Below are 12,376 nucleotides of genomic sequence, written 5' to 3'. Positions count from 1 at the left end.
AGATAGGTGGAGGGGCCGGTAGTGCTGAGGAAACGGAGAGTCTGCAGAGAGACTTGGATAGATTGGAAGAATGGGCAAAGAAGTGGAAAATGAAATACAATGTTGGAAAGTGTATGGTTATGCACTTTGGCAGAAGAAATAAACGGGCAGACTATTATTTAAATGGGGAAAGAATTCAAAGTTCTGAGATGCAACGGGACTTGGGAGTCCTCGTACAGGATACCCTTAAGGTTAACCTCCAGGTTGAGTCAGTAGTGAAGAAGGCGAATGCAATGTTGGCATTCATTTCTAGAGGAATAGAGTATACGAGCAGGGATGTGATGTTGAGTCTCTATAAGGCGCTGGTGAGACCTCGCTTGGAGTACTGAGGACAGTTTTGGTCTCCTTATTTAAGAAAGGATGTGCTGACGTTGGAGAGGGTACAGAGAAGATTCAACTAGAATGATTCCAGGAATAAGAGGGTTAACATATGAGGAACGTTTGTCCGCTCTTGGACTGTATTCCCTGGAGTTTAGCAAAATGAGGGGAGACCTCATAGAAACATTTCGAATTTTCAAAGGCATGGACAGAGTGGATGTGGCAAAGTTGTTTCCCATGATGGGGGAGTCTAGTACAAGAGGGCATGACTTAAGGATTGAAGGGCGCCCTTTCAGAACAGAAATGCGAATTTTTTTTTTAGTCAGAGGGTGGTGAATCTATGGAATTTGTTGCCACGGGCGGCAGTGGAGACCAAGTCATTGGGTGTATTTAAGACAGAGATTGATAGGTATCTGAGTAGCCAGGGCATCAAAGGTTCTGGTGAGAAGGCGGGGCAGTGGGACTAAATGGGAGAATGGATCAGTTCACGATAAAATGGCGGAGCAGACTCGATGGGCCGAATGGCCGACTTCTGCTCCTTTATGTTATGGTCTTATGGACTTTCAAAGAGACCGAGGAGATGGTCAATTATAATACACTGCTCAGACCCGTGCCTTTTTGTGAAATGTCTGATTTGATAACGCAGGAGCAAAAGCAGTAGAGGATACAAAGGGTGCGGCATTTCCCCGAACCGTGTCCAGCTGAAATGTTATGGATTTTATTGACCCCAGTTCCATGTTGCACGCAGCCACGGTATTCCATCAAAAATGACAACCTCTGCCTTATTTGCTCTGTCCGTTTGTTACCATGATGTACGGAGATCGGTGATACTGCGCTGAAACGGGGCAAATATCAGCTCGAATTGTTCGACTGAATTTGGTTCATGTTGAACTTCATATTAATTGCTTCTCTCAGACTGTATATTTTATTTGGGGAAAGAAATGATGCAAACGACATCCGCTCATTTGTGTCCTCACTCAGATATCGGATTTCAAAGCGTCTTCTGTCCAGTGGGTGACGTTACTCTCACTAATTAGCATTCGTATTGAATATTAATCCCTGACTGACCCAAAATCCGTCTCCAATCAGCGATAAATTCTTCTACCTCTGACTCGTGCAAGTATTTGACTTTGTTCTTAGCAAATTATACAATGATGCTCTCAGTTTGATATATAATTTCTGTCCTTCTGCTTTTCTCAGTGAACGTGGTGACGATTGTCATACTATCACGGGGAAAGTGCGGACTCTCTACAACTGTCACCCGCTATCTGCTGGCTATGTCAGCCGCTGACCTAGCGGTCGTTTTCCTCGACGTTATATTGATGAAAATTCCGAAAGCTTTTCCGGATAACTTTTCCTTCTTGTTTTACATCCGCGTTTGCAGAACCCACGTCTTCTTACTGCAGGCCGCCACAGATTGCTCTGTTTGGTTCACCGTCGCCTTCACCTTTGATCGGTTTGTGGCCATTTGCTTCCAGGATCTAAACGCTAAGTATTGCACTGGGAGAACGGCGGCTGTGGTTCTGAGCACAGTGACTGCACTGAGTTGTCTAAAGAACATTTCCTGGTTCTTCATGGTCCAAGATATATATACTTCCTCTAACATACGGTGGCCTTGCATGCGGAGATGGGAATTACTTGAGACACTATTTTGGACAGTAATCGATGTCGTACGTTCTGTCATTTCGACTGTGATCCCATTCCTCGTTGTTATCCTGCTCAATGCTTTCACCGTCACACACGTTTTACTGGCCAGTAGAGTCCGCGGCAGACTCCGGGCTTCCAGCCGTGGTCAGAGTTCCAGAGACCCGGAGATGCAGAGCCGCAGAAAGTCCCTCGTTTTACTGCTGGTCGTCTCGGGAAATTTCATCCTGTTATGGGCGTTGTATGGGGTGATGGCTATCTGGAACAGGATGGTTGAAGCAGTGGACGTCCCATATTGGCTGACGATACCTTCATTTTTCAATGAACTGTGCTACATGCTGCAACTTCTGAGCTGCTGCACAAACACCGCTCTTTACGCCGTCAGCCAGACTAAGTTCAGGCAGCAGCTGAAGCAGGTGCTGAATTCTCCTCTCACTCTCATTTGGAAACGGATTCGAAACTGAGGGTCCATCTGACCTGCATCCATCTCTTCTACTTTCAATAGAATGTTGTCCATTAATGATCCGTGTCGCTCCAGATTCTCCCTGGATGGACGGACACAACTCTCTGGTTTCAACACTTCCTGACACTCACGCTGCCCCGATACAGTCTCATCCGTTGTCATCTGCAACTCTGTTCATTTGGTTTCAGTACCTTAAGCAGCCCAATTGTTTCAAGTAGGTGCAGCCTTTCCTTTCCGAGTCACAACTCGGAGCCGTAAAACTGACAACTAAATTCAACACTGTCTTCCTGCAATGTAATATCAGACAAATGACCATCTCAAAATCACACAGTGATTCGTGAGAGTAACTAGTTCCATATTGTTGTAGCTGCAAGGATGGAAAGCTCCTGGCCTCTGAAACACCTTATATGAGTGTAAGTTTCATTAGTCATTAACAACCTGAACATTATAGGGAACAGATTTTTAACGCAAGTTCAGCATTGAAATACAGCGAGGCATCACTGGCTCACAGAGAACATTACAATAACACATTTGAATCGGATGTTCCGGCACGATATCTCACCACCAAATATTAAAGGCGGCACACGCAAAATGCTGGATGAACTCAGCAGGTTAGGTAGCATCCACGGAAGTGAAAAAAAAAAACAGTGGGCTTTTCTGTCCAAGGTCCTTCTTGAGAACTGGAAAGGAAGGGTGAAGACGGCAGAACAGAAAAGCTGGTGCAGGGAAGGAGAATAGCAAGAAGATGATAGGTGAAGCCATCCGGACAGGAAAGCTAAAGGGCTGGAGAGGAAGGACTCGGATGGGACAGGAGAATAAGGGAAGGAGGAGGGGACCACGAGGGAGTGATAGGCGAGTGAGAAGAGGCCAGTGTGGAGAATAGAACAAGAGTGGAGAAAGGGATGCTACAAACAGACATATGACTACCTCCCATCCCCATCACTCCGCTTTCGGAAGGGATCGCTGCATCCGTGATTCCCTTTGTCATCCGTCCCTCACGACTGATCTCCATCACGGTCCTCTTCCCGGAGCGGCCAGCCTACTACACCTGCCATTCACCTCCTCCTATTCAGGTTCCCCGGACAATTCTACAAGGTGAGGTAACACTTCACCTGATCTGTTGCGGCCTTCTCCACATTGGCGAGGCTCGTGATGAACTGGCCTTCATTTCGTCGAGCACCAGCGCTCCAGCTTGAAAACCGGAGCTTTCTGGTGTCCAAACATTTGAATTCTGGTTCCCATTCCCGACCCGATGATTTCGGTCCATGGCTTATCCTTGTGCCACGGTGAGGATGTACTCAAGACGGCAGAGCAACAACCTGATGTCATGAATGTCGGTTAAAAAAATCCCTCCTCCTCCCCTCTACTTCTATTCACCGCTCTGGCCTCATGTTTATTCTCACCCGCCGATCACCTCACACGTTGTCCCCGTCCTGCTCTGTGTTCCCTGAGCTCCTCTGTCCTCTCTTACCAGATTCCTTCCGCTCCAACGCTTTATCTTTCAAACCCACTTCGCTTCATCTCTCACCTTTTCCCTCCTCACGCCATTTATTCTGGCGTCTCCCCGCTTACTTACCAGACCTGAAGAAAGGTCTCGAGTAGAAAAGGAACAAATGTCAACTGCTTATTCATGTCCATAGATGCTGCCTGATCTGCGGAGTTCCTCCAGCGTTTTGCGTGTTTCTTTGGATGCCATCATGTGCAGAACTTCACATGTTTAAAATATTAAATTTTGAAATGGATGGAGGCGCACGGATGAGACAATCATTCACAAACACCTCACATTGTATGCGATTTTGGAGATTCACTTGTCGGGGGAAATGTGAAAGGAAGAAATTGTGGTAGGAATGAACTTCAGCAGAAAAATAAACAAACTATACCCCGTCAGATTACTCCAAATGTAAATGAATTACAAACCACTTTGAGAGACTCCTGGATAGGTACATGGAGCTTAGAAAAATAGAGTGCAATGGGTAACCCTCGGTAATTTCACAGCATTCTGGGCCGAATGGCCTGTATTGTGCCGTAAGTTTTCTATGTTTCAGTGTTTCCATTTTCCACAGTCATGATCCATTATGCATATCCCCATTCTTCACTCCGAATTTGTTCCATATCCCGTTGCAGCTCCGTTGGTTAACACGGAAAGTAAACCCATCAGCATTTTAGAGATTATCAGCGAATCATCCAAGACGGGTCCGGCCACTTAATTGCTGCGGAAACGCAAACCCCGCACAACAACATCAGAATGACTGAGGAATTGATGACAGCATTCCGGAAGAGGAATTCGGGAGGAAACAACAACCCTCGTCGATAGCTCAGCGGTGGACACGGAGAGAAGTGTCAAAATCTCGGGTGATAATATCTCCGAGGATCCAGCATAGGTTCAGCACAGTAATACAATCGCGATAGAATGACAGGGGTTCGACAGCAATAGATGCTTGAGTAAATACAGTATATCTCGGATGTCCGAAACAGTGAAGCTCCCCCGACACTGTCCCATCACACACTCTCCCGGAGTCAGACACAGAGTGCAGTTTCTTCCGCACCATCCTATCACACTCCATGAAAAATATACAAGACAGATTACAGACCAGCCTGAAGCTGTCAGAAGAAAATCAAAATGAATATTATATTATTTATGAGTGGGACATCGCTCGAAGAAACTCAAACTCTGGTGCACATAGTGGAACGGATAACAGACCCAGCAAACATAAGAATGCAGAGATACACGGTGAAGGGAGCAATTTAGAATTGTTGAGAGAAATATATTTATATAAATGCTGCTGGAACATAAACGCGCTGATTCTGAGCGTTTTATTTCGATTAAATTGTGAATTTAATTACGCACTTAATCATTTAAATAATTTAATTTATTTATTTTGTTTATTTTAATTCAACATTTGAGAATTTGTGTTGCCAAGCCACAGAAAGTTACAGATCAGGCGCTGCTCAATTGGCTCGATGAGGGTGAGCAGCGAATAACGTGCAGAATGAAGTCGGGCCGAACAGTCTGTTTGTCATATCACTCTATTACGCAGAATGTGCTGCTCCGTAAAACGTCATCATTCATAAGTGCACTGTCCATCTCATAATTTTAACATATAGAAACTATAGACCTTTTAACCTGACATCAGTGATTGGGAAGTTGTTGGAATCGATTGGTAGGGATGAGATTACGTAGTACCTGGAGGAACAAGGCAAGATAGGACAAAGCCAGCATGGCTTCCTGAAAGGAAAATCCTGCCTACCAAACCTACAGTAATTTTTTCAGGAAATTACAAGCACGGTGGACAAAGAGGATGCAGTAGACGAGGTGTACTTGGATTTTCAGACTGCCTTTGACAAGATGCCGCACATGAGTCTGCATAGCAAGATAAGAGCCCATGAAATTACAAGGAAAACTACTAGCGTGAGTGTAGCATTGGCTGGTCGGCAGAAAAGAGAGAGTGGGAGTAAAAGGATCCTATTCTGGCTGGCTGCCGGTTACCAGTGGAATTCCACAGGGGTCGGTGTTGGGACCGCTGCTTTCTACGATGTCTGTCAATAATTTGGACTACGGTATTAATGGATTTGTGGCTAAATTTGCCGATAATACAAAGATAGGTGGAGGAGCGGGTAGTGTTGTGAAAACAGAGAGCCTGTAGAGAGACTTAGATAGTTTAGGAGGATGGGCAAAGAAGTGGCAAATGAAATACAATGATGGAAAGTGTATGGACATGCACTCTGGTGGAGGAAATAAACGGGCAGACTGTTTTTTAGATGGGAAGAGAATTCAAAATGCAGAGATGCAAAGGGACTTGAGAGCCCTTGGGCAAGATATCCTAAAGGATAACCTTCAGGTTGAGTCGGTTATTAAGAAGGCGAATGCAATGCTGGCGCTAATTTCTAGAGGGATAGAATAAAAAAGTTGAGATGCGATCTTGAGGATCTATAAATCACTCGTGAGAACACACTTGGAGTATTGTGTGCAGTTTTGGGCTCCTTATTTTAGTAAGGATATACTAACATTGGAGAGGGTTCAGAGAATATTCACGAGATTAATTCCAGGAATGAAAGGGTTACCGTATGAGAAGGGTCTGGCAGCTATTGGGCTGTATTCCCTGGAGTTCAGGAGAATGAAAGGGGAATCTCATAGAAACATTACGAATGTTAAAAAAGCCTGAACAGATTAGATACGGAAAAGTTATTTCCCATGGTAGGAGATTCTGGGACAACAGGGCACGACTTCAGGATTGAAGGACGTCCTTTTAGAACTGACATGAGGAGACACTACTTTAGTCAGAGCGTGGTAAATCTGTCGATTTGCTGCGGAGGCCAAGTCATTGGGTGATTTCAAGGCAGAGACAGATAGGTTCTTGATTAGCCAGGGCACAAAGGATATGGGGTGAAAGCAGGGGAGCTGGAATGACTGGAATAAGTGGATCAGCTCATGATTGAATGGCGGAACAGACTCGATGGGCCGAATGGCCTGCTTCTGCTCTTATATTTTATGGTCTCATGGTCTTATAAACCATCTGCAGAAGACTCTTCTTCTAAAAATAGTTCACGGAATACAAGATCTATTTTAAGAGTATTTACTAGATTTGAGGAGCAGCGGGAAATGGAGATAAAAATATACCCGCTCAAAGTGAATCAGAGGTTCACAGGTACAGGACTGAGACGACTCACTTAACGCTTGAGTAGAGACTGAGAGATACAGAATGAAACACACACTCTCACACTGTAACAGAGACTGACAGATACAGAATGAAACCCACACTCTCACACTGTAACAGAGACTGACAGATACAGAATGAAACCCACACTCTCACACTGTAGCAGAGACTGACAGATACAGAATGAAACCCACACTCTCACACTGTAACAGAGACTGACAGATACAGAATGAAACCCACACTCTCACACTGTAACAGAGACTGACAGATACAGAATGAAACCCACACTCTCACAGTGTAGCGGAGACTGACAGATACAGAATGAAATGCATACACTCCAACTGAACCAGAGAGTGACAACTACCGAACCACTCCCTCTCAGTTTGTGACAAGGACTGATATCTACAGAATGAACCCCACACTCTCACAGTGCGCTGAGACCGGTGGGTTCTGTATAAACCGCACTATACCTGCGACAAGCAGGTAGAGACTCAAAACACACTCTCGTATTATCCGACTGAATGTCTCCCGTTTGTTGATTATCTCTGCACCATTGTTGTCCATTGATTATCCTGTCGCTCCAGATACTTCCTGGATGGACGGACACAACTCTCTGGTTTCAACACTTCCTGACACTCACGCTGCCCTGATACAGTCTCATCCGTTGTCATCTGCAACTCTGTTCATTTGGTTTCAGTACCTTAAGCAGCCCAATTGTTTCAAGCAGGTGCAGCCTTTCCTTTCCGAGTCACAACTCGGAGCCGTAAAACTGACAACTAAATTCAACACTGTCTTCCTGCAATGTAATATCAGACAAATGACCATCTCAAAATCACACAGTGAGAACAATGACAACCTAGTGTTCGTGAGAGTAACTAGTTCCATATTGTTGTATCTGCAAGAATGGAAAGCTCCTGGCCTCTGAAACACCTTATATGAGTGTAAGTTTCATTAGTCATTAACAACCTGAACATTATATGGAACAGATTTTTAACGCAACTTCAACATTGAAATACAGCGAGGCATCACTGGCTCAAAGAGAACATTGCAATAACACATTTGAATCGGATATTCCGGCACGATATCTCACCACCAAATATTAAAAATGAAAAAAAAAACAGTGGGCTTTTCTGTCCAAGGTCCTTCTTGAGAACTGGAAAGGAAGGGTGAAGACGGCAGAATAGAAAAGCTGGTGGAAGGGAAGGAGAATAGCAAGAAGGTGACAGGTGAAGCCAGCCGGACAGGAAAGCTAAAGGACTGGAGAGGAAGGACTTGGATGGGAGAGGGGAATGCACCACAGGAGAAAGGGAAGGAGGGAGGGGACCACCAGGGAGTGATATGCGAGTGAGAAGAGGCCAGTGTGGAGAATGGAACAAGAGCGGAGAGAGAGCGTTGTTACCGGTAGGAGACCCGATATTCACGCTATTAGGTTGGAGGCTTCCCAGACAGAATTAAAAATCGTTGCGCCTGGACCGTGCGGAAAGCGGAGAGTCGGGGGTGGGGGAGAGGTAAACATAAGTTTCTTGGTAGGATGGTGGAAATTGCAATGTTGAATATGTTGAATTCAGGGTGATATTGTGTGGTAGGTAAGGACAAAAGGAACGATGTCGCTGTTAAGGCGGCGGGAAAATTAGGTGAGAGCGGATAGGCCGACCATATTTTTAAAGGGTCGCTCAGACAGACATATCACTCCCTCTCATCCCCATCACTCCGCTTTCTGGCGGGATCGCTCCCTCCGTGATTCCCTTTGTCATCCGTCCCTCTCGACTGACCTCCCTCATGGTCCTTTTCCCTGCAAGCGGCCAGCCTACTAAACCTGCCATTCACCTCCTCCTATTCGGGTCCCCCGGACAATTCTACAAGGTGAGGTAACACTTCACCTGATCTGTTGCGGCCTTCTCCACATTGGCGAGGCCCGTGATAAACTGGGCTACATTTCGTCGAGCACCAGCGCTCCAGCCGTGAAAAGCGGAGCTTTCTGGTGTCCAGACATTTGAATTCTGGTTCCCACTCCCGATCTGATATTTTCGGTCCATGGCTTATCCTTGTGCCACGGTGAGGATACATTCAAAACGGAGGAGCAACAACCTGATGTCATAACGGTTAAAAAAAAAATCCCTCCTCCTCCCCTCTACTTTTATTATTCCTCTTATTCTCCTCTACTTCTATTCATCGCTCTGGCTTCATGTTCATTCTCACCCGCCGATCACCTCACACGTTGTCCCCGTCCTGCTCCGTGTTCCCTGAGCTCCTCTGTCTTCTCTTACCAGATTCCTTCCGCTCCAACGCTTTATCTTTCAAACCCACTTCGCTTCATCTCTCACCTTTTCCCTCCTCACGCCATTTATTCTGGCGTCTCCCCGCTTACTTGTTAGACCTGAAGAAAGGTCTCGGGTAGAAAAGGAATAAACGTCAACTGCTTATTCATGTCCATAGATGCTGCCTGATCTGCTGAGTTCCTCCAACGTTTTGTGTGTTGCTTTGGATGCCATCATGTGCAGAATTTCACTTTTAAAATATTAAAATAATGTATCTTGAAATTTTGAAATGGATGGAGGCGCACGGATGACAGAATCATTCACAAATACTTCACACTGTATGCGATTTCGGAGATTCACTTGTCGAGGGGAAATGTGAAAGGAAGAAATTGTGGCAGGAATGAATTTCAGCAGAAAAATAAACAAACTATATCCCGTCAGATTACTCCAAATGTAAATAAATTACAAACCATTTTGAGAGACTCCTGGACAGGTACATGGAGCTTAGAAAAATAGAGTGCAATGGGTAACCCTCGGTAATTTCACAGCATTGTGGGCCGAATGGCCTGTACTGTGCCGTAAGTTTTCTATGTTTCAGTATTTCTATTTTCCACAGTCATGCCCCATTATGCATACCCACATTCTTCACTGCGAATTTGTTTCATATCCCTTTGCAGTTCCCTTGGTTATCACGGAAAGTAAACCCATCAGCATTTTAGAGATTCTCAGCGCAATCGTCCAAGACCAGTCCGGCCACTTGAACGCTGTGGAAACGCATACACCGCACAACCACATCAGAATGACTGATGAACCGATGGCAGCAGACTGATGACTAAAGACTGAAGAGGAATTCGGGAGAAAACAGCAAACCTCGTTGTTGGCTCGGCAGTGGACACGGAGAACAGTGTGAAAATCTATGGCGATAATATCTCAGAGGATCCAGCATAGTTCCAGCACGGAAATGCAATCGCGATAGCGTGACAGGGGTTAGACAGAATTAGTTGCTTGAGTAAATACAGTATATCACCGATGTCCGAAAACAGTGAAGCTCCCTCGACACTGTCCCACCACACACTCTCCCGGGATCAGACACAGAGTGCAGCTCCTTCCGCACCGTCCTATCCCACTCCATGAAAAAATTATGCAAGACATATTACAGACCAGCCTGAAGTTTTCAGAAGAAAATCGAAATGAATATTATATAATTATGAATGGGACATCGCTCGAATAAACTGATACACTGGTGCACATAGTGGAATGGATAACAGAATCGGGAAACATAAGACTGCAGAGATACACGTTGAATTTAGCAATTAGAATTGCTGAGAGAGAAATGTATTCATATGAATGCTGCTGGAACATAAACGCGCTGATTCTGGGAGTTTTATTTCGATTAAATTATGAAAATAATTACGCACTTATTTATTTAAATAATTTAATTTATTTATTTTGTTTATTTATATTCAACATTTAAGAATTCGTGTTGCCAAGCCACAGAAAGTTACAGATCAGGCGCTGCTCAATTGGGTCGATGAGGTTGAGCAACGAATAACGTGCAGAATGAATTCGGGCCGAACAGTCTGTTTGTCATATCACTCTGTTACACAGAATGTACTGCTCCGTAAAATGTAATCATTCCTAATGCACTGTCCATCTCACCATTTTAACACATAGAAACTATAGACCTGTTAGCCTGACATCAGTGATTGGCAAGTTGCTGGAATCGATTGTTAGGGATGAGATTACCGAGTACCTGGAGGCACATGGCAGGAGAGGCCAAAGTCAACATGGTTTCCTGAAAAGAAAATCCTGCCAGACAAACCTACTGCAATTCTTTCAGGAAATTACAAGCACGGTAGAAACAGGAAATGCAGTAGACGAGGTGTACTTGGATTTTCAGAAGGCCTTTGACAAGATGCCGCACATGAGTCTGCATAGCAAAACAAGAGCCCATGATACCACAGGGAAAACTACTAGCGTGGGTGGAGCATTGGCTGATCGGCAGAAAAGAGAGAGTGGAAATAAAAGGATCCTATTCTGGCTGGCTGCCGGTTACCAGTGGAGTTCCACAGGGGTCGGTGTTGGGACCGCTGCTTTCTACGATGTCTGTCAATAATTTGGACTGCGATATTAATGGATTTATGGCTAAATTTGCCGATAATACAAAGGTAGCTGGAGGAGCGGGTCGTGTTGTGAAAACAGAGAGCCTGTAGAGAGACTTAGATAGTTTAGGGGGATGGGCAAAGAAGTGGCAAATGAAATACAATGATGGAAAGTGTATGGACATGCACTCTGGTGGAGGAAATAAACGGGCAGACTGTTATTTAGATGGGGAGAGAATTCAAAATGCAGATATGCGAAAGGACTTGAGAGCCCTTGTGCAAGATATCCTAAAGAATAACTTCCAGGTTGAGTCGGTTATGAAGAAGGCGAATGCAATGCTGGCGCTAATTTCTAGAGGGATAGAATACAAAAGCGGGTGTGATGTTGAGATGCGATCTTGAGGATCTATGAATCACTCGTGAGACCACACTTGGAGTATTGTGTGTAGTTTTGGGCTCCTTATTTTAGTAAATATATACTAACATTGGAGAGGTCTCAGAGAATATTCACGAGAATAATTCCAGGAATGAAAGGGTTACCGTATGAGAAGGGTCTGGGAGCTATTGGGCTGTATTCCCTGGAGTTCAGGAGAATGAAAGGGGAATCTCATAGAAACATTACGAATGTTAAAAAAAAAGCCTGAACAGATTAGATACGTAAAAGTTATTTCCCATGGTAGGGGATTCTGGGACAACAGGGCACGACTTCAGGATTGAAGGACGTCCTTTTAGAACTGAGATGAGGAGCACCTACTTTAGTCAGAGCGTGGTAAATCTGTCGATTTGCTGTGGAGGCCAAGTCATTGGGTGTATTCAAGGCAAAGGTAGATAGGTTCTTGATTAGCCAGGGCATCAAAGGATATGGAGTGAAAGCAGGGGAGCTGGAATGACTGGAAT

The sequence above is a fragment of the Mobula hypostoma genome, unplaced genomic scaffold (genome assembly GCF_963921235.1).
Source record: "Mobula hypostoma unplaced genomic scaffold, sMobHyp1.1 scaffold_121, whole genome shotgun sequence".
Lineage (NCBI taxonomy): Eukaryota > Metazoa > Chordata > Chondrichthyes > Myliobatiformes > Myliobatidae > Mobula > Mobula hypostoma.
The sequence above is the reverse complement of the archived record's forward strand: the minus strand, read 5'-3'. Positions refer to the sequence as shown.